The 10,000-nt window shown below is 39.3% G+C and overlaps 1 protein-coding gene and 1 long non-coding RNA gene across 51 annotated transcripts in view; one reads left to right on the top strand and one right to left on the bottom strand.

Moving 5' to 3' along the window:
* LOC127632132 (protein NLRC5-like) overlaps positions 1-10,000 on the top strand; it is a 377,053-nt gene that overhangs the window by 137,633 nt on the left and 229,420 nt on the right. The gene's annotated exons all lie outside the window — the stretch shown is intronic.
* LOC127632157 (uncharacterized) overlaps positions 1-10,000 on the bottom strand; it is a 15,878-nt gene that overhangs the window by 5,212 nt on the left and 666 nt on the right. The window contains exons 1-3 of the long non-coding RNA XR_007969055.1: positions 8,040-10,000; positions 6,921-7,710; positions 2,890-4,046 (exon numbers count right to left, since the gene is read on the bottom strand). The exon at positions 8,040-10,000 is cut by the window's right edge and continues 666 nt beyond it. This is a non-coding gene — a long non-coding RNA (uncharacterized LOC127632157). The remainder of the gene's footprint in view (positions 1-2,889; positions 4,047-6,920; positions 7,711-8,039) is intronic.

A 10,000-nucleotide genomic window follows, 5' to 3' on the forward strand; every position in this document is an offset into this window, starting at 1 on the left:
ACACACACACTCTCAGTGATCACTAACATCATTAACACACACACACTCTCAGTGATCACTAACATCATTAACACACACACACACACTCTCAGTGATCACTAACATCATTAACACACACACACTCTCAGTGATCACTAACATCATTAACACACACACACACTCTCAGTGATCACTAACATCATTAACACACACACACACACTCTCAGTGATCACTAACATCATTAACACACACACACACTCAGTGATCACTAACATCATTAACACACACACACACTCTCAGTGATCACTAACATCATTAACACACACACACACACTCAGTGATCACTAACATCATTAACACACACACACACACTCAGTGATCACTAACATCATTAACACACACACACACACACACACTCTCAGTGATCACTAACATCATTAACACACACACACACTCTCAGTGATCACTAACATCATTAACACACACACACTCTCAGTGATCACTAACATCATTAACACACACACACACTCTCAGTGATCACTAACATCATTAACACACACACACACACTCAGTGATCACTAACATCATTAACACACACACTCTCAGTGATCACTAACATCATTAACACACACACACTCTCTAGTGATCACTAACATCATTAACACACACACACACATCTCAGTGATCACTAACATCATTAACACACACACATCTCAGTGATCACTAACATCATTAACACACACACTCTCAGTGATCACTAACATCATTAACACACACACTCTCAGTGATCACTAACATCATTAACACACACACACTCTCAGTGATCACTAACATCATTAACACACACACACTCTCAGTGATCACTAACATCATTAACACACACACTCTCAGTGATCACTAACATCATTAACACACACACACACACTCTCAGTGATCACTAACATCATTAACACACACACACACACACTCTCAGTGATCACTAACATCATTAACACACACACACACACACTCTCAGTGATCACTAACATCATTAACACACACACACACACACTCAGTGATCACTAACATCATTAACACACACACACACACTCAGTGATCACTAACATCATTAACACACACACACACACACTCTCAGTGATCACTAACATCATTAACACACACACACACACATCTCAGTGATCACTAACATCATTAACACACACACACTCTCAGTGATCACTAACATCATTAACACACACACACACACTCAGTGATCACTAACATCATTAACACACACACACTCAGTGATCACTAACATCATTAACACACACACACTCTCAGTGATCACTAACATCATTAACACACACACACTCTCAGTGATCACTAACATCATTAACACACACACACACACTCTCAGTGATCACTAACATCATTAACACACACACACACACTCTCAGTGATCACTAACATCATTAACACACACACACACTCTCAGTGATCACTAACATCATTAACACACACACACACACTCTCAGTGATCACTAACATCATTAACACACACACACACACACACTCAGTGATCACTAACATCATTAACACACACACACATCTCAGTGATCACTAACATCATTACACACACACACACACTCAGTGATCACTAACATCATTAACACACACACACACACACACTCTCAGTGATCACTAACATCATTAACACACACACTCTCAGTGATCACTAACATCATTAACACACACACACACTCAGTGATCACTAACATCATTAACACACACACACTCTCAGTGATCACTAACATCATTAACACACACACACACTCAGTGATCACTAACATCATTAACACACACACACTCTCAGTGATCACTAACATCATTAACACACACACACACTCTCAGTGATTACTAACATCATTAACACACACACACACACACACACTCAGTGATCACTAACATCATTAACACACACACTCTCAGTGATCACTAACATCATTAACACACACACTCTCAGTGATCACTAACATCATTAACACGCACACTCTCAGTGATCACTAACATCATTAACACACACACACACACACACTCTCAGTGATCACTAACATCATTAACACACACACTCTCAGTGATCACTAACATCATTAACACACACACACTCTCAGTGATCACTAACATCATTAACACACACACACACACTCTCAGTGATCACTAACATCATTAACACACACACACACACACACACTCAGTGATCACTAACATCATTAACACACACACACACACTCTCAGTGATCACTAACATCATTAACACACACACACACACACTCAGTGATCACTAACATCATTAACAAACACACACACACACTCAGTGATCACTAACATCATTAACAAACACACACACACTCTCAGTGATCACTAACATCATTAACACACACATTCTCAGTGATCACTAACATCATTAACACACACACACTCTCAGTGATCACTAACATCATTAACACACACACACACACACACTCAGTGATCACTAACATCATTAACACACACACACACACTCAGTGATCACTAACGTCATTAACACACACACACACACACACACACACTCTCAGTGATCACTAACATCATTAACACACACACTCTCAGTGATCACTAACATCATTAACACACACACACACACACACACACACTCAGTGATCACTAACATCATTAACAAACACACACACACACTCAGTGATCACTAACATCATTAACAAACACACACACACTCTCAGTGATCACTAACATCATTAACACACACACACTCAGTGATCACTAATATCATTAACACACACACACTCTCAGTGATCACTAACATCATTAACACACACACACACACACTCAGTGATCACTAACATCATTAACACACACACTCAGTGATCACTAACATCATTAACACACACACACACACACTCTCAGTGATCACTAACATCATTAACACACACACTCTCAGTGATCACTAACATCATTAACACACACACACTCTCAGTGATCACTAACATCATTTAACACACACACACACTCTCAGTGATCACTAACATCATTAACACACACACACACACACTCTCAGTGATCACTAACATCATTAACACACACACACACTCTCAGTGATCACTAACATCATTAACACACACACACTCTCAGTGATCACTAACATCATTAACACACACACACACTCTCAGTGATCACTAACATCATTAACACACACACTCAGTGATCACTAACATCATTAACACACACACTCTCAGTGATCACTAACATCATTAACACACACACTCTCAGTGATCACTAACATCATTAACACACACACTCTCAGTGATCACTAACATCATTAACACACACACTCTCAGTGATCACTAACATCATTAACACACACACACACACTCTCAGTGATCACTAACATCATTAACACACACACTCTCAGTGATCACTAACATCATTAACACACACACTCTCAGTGATCACTAACATAATTAACACACACACACACACTCTCAGTGATCACTAACATCATTAACACACACACACACTCAGTGATCACTAACATCATTAACACACACACACACACTCTCAGTGATCACTAACATCATTAACAAACACACACACACTCTCAGTGATCACTAACATCATTAACACACACACACTCAGTGATCACTAACATCATTAACACACACACACACTCTCAGTGATCACTAACATCATTAACACACACACACACACACACACACTCAGTGATCACTAACATCATTAACACACACACACACACTCAGTGATCACTAACATCATTAACACACACACACACACACACACACACACACTCTCAGTGATCACTAACATCATTAACACACACACACTCTCAGTGATCACTAACATCATTAACACACACACACACACTCTCAGTGATCACTAACATCATTAACACACACACACACTCAGTGATCACTAACATCATTAACACACACACTCTCAGTGATCACTAACATCATTAACACACACACACACTCTCTCAGTGATCACTAACATCATTAACACACACACACACACTCTCAGTGATCACTAACATCATTAACACACACACACACTCTCAGTGATCACTAACATCATTAACACACACACACACACACTCTCAGTGATCACTAACATCATTAACACACACACACACACACACTCAGTGATCACTAACATCATTAACACACACACTCTCAGTGATCACTAACATCATTAACACACACACACACTCTCAGTGATCACTAACATCATTAACACACACTCTCAGTGATCACTAACATCATTAACACACACACACTCAGTGATCACTAACATCATTAACACACACACTCTCAGTGATCACTAACATCATTAACACACACACTCTCAGTGATCACTAACATCATTAACACACACACACTCTCAGTGATCACTAACATCATTAACACACACACTCTCAGTGATCACTAACATCATTAACACACACACACACACTCTCAGTGATCACTAACATCATTAACACACACACTCTCAGTGATCACTAACATCATTAACACACACACTCTCAGTGATCACTAACATCATTAACACACACACACACTCAGTGATCACTAACATCATTAACACACACACACACACTCTCAGTGATCACTAACATCATTAACAAACACACACACACTCTCAGTGATCACTAACATCATTAACACACACACACTCTCAGTGATCACTAACATCATTCACACACACACACACACTCTCAGTGATCACTAACATCATTAACACACACACACACACACACACCTCAGTGATCTCTAACATCATTAACACACACACACACACTCAGTGATCACTAACATCATTACACACACACACACACACACACTCTCAGTGATCACTAACATCATTAACACACACACTCTCAGTGATCACTAACATCATTAACACACACACACTCTCAGTGATCACTAACATCATTAACACACACACACACACTCTCAGTGATCACTAACATCATTAACACACACACACACTCAGTGATCACTAACATCATTAACACACACACTCTCAGTGATCACTAACATCATTAACACACACACACACTCTCAGTGATCACTAACATCATTACACACACACACACACTCTCAGTGATCACTAACATCATTAACACACACACTCTCAGTGATCACTAACATCATTAACACACACACTCTCAGTGATCACTAACATCATTAACACACACACTCTCAGTGATCACTAACATCATTAACACACACACACACTCTCGGTGATCACTAACATCATTAACACACACACACACTCAGTGATCACTAACATCATTAACACACAACACACACACTCTCAGTGATCACTAACATCATTAACACACACACACACACTCTCAGTGATCACTAACATCATTAACACACACACACACACATCTCAGTGATCACTAGCATCATTAACACACACACACACTCAGTGATCACTAACATCATTACACACACACACACACTCTCAGTGATCACTAACATCATTACACACACACACACACACTCTCAGTGATCACTAACATCATTAACACACACACTCTCAGTGATCACTAACATCATTAACACACACACACACTCTCAGTGATCACTAACATCATTAACACACACACTCTCAGTGATCACTAACATCATTCAACACACACACTCTCAGTGATCACTAACATCATTAACACACACACTCTCAGTGATCACTAACATCATTAACACACACACTCTCAGTGATCACTAACATCATTAACACACACACACACACTCTCAGTGATCACTAACATCATTAACACACACACACACACTCTCAGTGATCACTAACATCATTAACACACACACACACTCTCAGTGATCACTAACATCATTAACACACACACACACTCTCAGTGATCACTAACATCATTAACACACACACACACACACACTCAGTGATCACTAACATAATTAACACACACACACTCTCAGTGATCACTAACATCATTAATACACACACACTCAGTGATCACTAACATCATTACACACACACACACACACTCTCAGTGATCACTAACATCATTAACACACACACTCTCAGTGATCACTAACATCATTAACACACACACACACTCTCAGTGATCACTAACATCATTAACACACACACTCTCAGTGATCACTAACATCATTAACACACACACACACTCAGTGATCACTAACATCATTAACACACACACTCTCAGTGATCACTAACATCATTAACACACACACACACTCTCTCAGTGATCACTAACATCATTAACACACACACACACACTCTCAGTGATCACTAACATCATTAACACACACACTCTCAGTGATCACTAACATCATTAACACACACACTCTCAGTGATCACTAACATCATTAACACACACACTCTCAGTGATCACTAACATCATTAACACACACACTCTCTCAGTGATCACTAACATCATTAACACACACACTCTCAGTGATCACTAACATCATTAACACACACACACTCAGTGATCACTAACATCATTAACACACAGACACACACACACTCTCAGTGATCACTAACATCATTAACACACACACACACACACACTCTCAGTGATCACTAACATCATTAACACACACACACACACACACTCTCAGTGATCACTAACATCATTAACACACACACACACTCTCAGTGATCACTAACATCATTAACACACACACACACACACTCTCAGTGATCACTAACATCATTAACACACACACACACACACACACTCAGTGATCACTAACATCATTAACACACACACTCTCAGTGATCACTAACATCATTAACACACACACACACTCTCAGTGATCACTAACATCATTAACACACACATCTCAGTGATCACTAACATCATTAACACACACACCACCTCAGTGATCACTAACATCATTAACACACACACTCTCAGTGATCACTAACATCATTAACACACACACTCTCAGTGATCACTAACATCATTAACACACACACTCTCAGTGATCACTAACATAATTAACACACACACACTCTCAGTGATCACTAACATCATTAACACACACACACACTCAGTGATCACTAACATCATTAACACACACACTCTCAGTGATCACTAACATCATTAACACACACACACACACACTCTCAGTGATCACTAACATCATTAACACACACACACACACTCAGTGATCACTAACATCATTAACACACACACACACACACACTCAGTGATCACTAACATCATTAACAAACACACACACACTCTCAGTGATCACTAACATCATTAACACACACACACTCAGTGATCACTAACATCATTAACACACACACACACTCTCAGTGATCACTAACATCATTAACACACACACACACACATCACCTCAGTGATCACTAACATCATTAACACACACACACACTCTCAGTGATCACTAACATCATTAACACACACACACACACACACACACTCAGTGATCACTAACATCATTAACACACACACACACTCTCAGTGATCACTAACATCATTAACACACACACTCTCAGTGATCACTAACATCATTAACACACACACACACACTCAGTGATCACTAACATCATTAACACACACACACACACTCTCAGTGATCACTAACATCATTAACACACACACACTCAGTGATCACTAACATCATTAACACACACACACACTCTCAGTGATCACTAACATCATTAACACACACACACACACACACACACTCAGTGATCTCTAACATCATTAACACACACACACACTCTCAGTGATCACTAACATCATTAACACACACACACTCAGTGATCACTAACATCATTAACACACAGACACACACACACTCTCAGTGATCACTAACATCATTAACACACACACACACACACACACTCTCAGTGATCACTAACATCATTAACACACACACACACACACTCTCAGTGATCACTAACATCATTAACACACACACACACTCTCAGTGATCACTAACATCATTAACACACACACACACACATCTCAGTGATCACTAACATCATTAACACACACACACACACACTCAGTGATCACTAACATCATTAACACACACACTCTCAGTGATCACTAACATCATTAACACACACACACACTCTCAGTGATCACTAACATCATTAACACACACTCTCAGTGATCACTAACATCATTAACACACACACTCAGTGATCACTAACATCATTAACACACACACTCTCAGTGATCACTAACATCATTAACACACACACTCTCAGTGATCACTAACATCATTAACACACACACTCTCAGTGATCACTAACATCATTAACACACACACACACTCTCAGTGATCACTAACATCATTAACACACACACTCTCAGTGATCACTAACATAATTAACACACACACACACACTCTCAGTGATCACTAACATCATTAACACACACACACACACTCAGTGATCACTAACATCATTAACACACACACACACACTCTCAGTGATCACTAACATCATTAACAAACACACACACACTCTCAGTGATCACTAACATCATTAACACACACACACTCAGTGATCACTAACATCATTAACACACACACACACTCTCAGTGATCACTAACATCATTAACACACACACACACACACACACACTCAGTGATCTCTAACATCATTAACACACACACACACACTCAGTGATCACTAACATCATTAACACACACACACACACACACACACACACACTCTCAGTGATCACTAACATCATTAACACACACACTCTCAGTGATCACTAACATCATTAACACACACACACTCTCAGTGATCACTAACATCATTAACACACACACACACTCTCAGTGATCACTAACATCATTAACACACACACACACTCAGTGATCACTAACATCATTAACACACACACTCTCAGTGATCACTAACATCATTAACACACACACACACTCTCTCAGTGATCACTAACATCATTAACACACACACACACACACTCTCAGTGATCACTAACATCATTAACACACACACTCTCAGTGATCACTAACATCATTAACACACACACTCTCAGTGATCACTAACATCATTAACACACACACTCTCAGTGATCACTAACATCATTAACACACACACTCTCAGTGATCACTAACATCATTAACACACACACTCTCTCAGTGATCACTAACATCATTAACACACACACTCTCTCAGTGATCACTAACATCATTAACACACACACACTCAGTGATCACTAACATCATTAACACACAGACACACACACACTCTCAGTGATCACTAACATCATTAACACACACACACACACACACTCTCAGTGATCACTAACATCATTAACACACACACACACACACACTCTCAGTGATCACTAACATCATTAACACACACACACACTCTCAGTGATCACTAACATCATTAACACACACACACACACACTCTCAGTGATCACTAACATCATTAACACACACACACACACACACTCAGTGATCACTAACATCATTAACACACACACTCTCAGTGATCACTAACATCATTAACACACACACACACTCTCAGTGATCACTAACATCATTAACACACACACTCTCAGTGATCACTAACATCATTAACACACACACTCAGTGATCACTAACATCATTAACACACACACTCTCAGTGATCACTAACATCATTAACACACACACTCAGTGATCACTAACATCATTAACACACACACACACACTCTCAGTGATCACTAATATCATTAACACACACACACACACTCTCAGTGATCACTAACATCATTAACACACACACACACTCTCAGTGATCACTAACATCATTAACACACACACACACACTCTCAGTGATCACTAACATCATTAACACACACACACACACACACACTCAGTGATCACTAACATAATTAACACACACACACTCTCAGTGATCACTAACATCATTAATACACACACACTCAGTGAT

This window comes from Xyrauchen texanus, chromosome 38 (genome assembly GCF_025860055.1).
Source record: "Xyrauchen texanus isolate HMW12.3.18 chromosome 38, RBS_HiC_50CHRs, whole genome shotgun sequence".
Lineage (NCBI taxonomy): Eukaryota > Metazoa > Chordata > Actinopteri > Cypriniformes > Catostomidae > Xyrauchen > Xyrauchen texanus.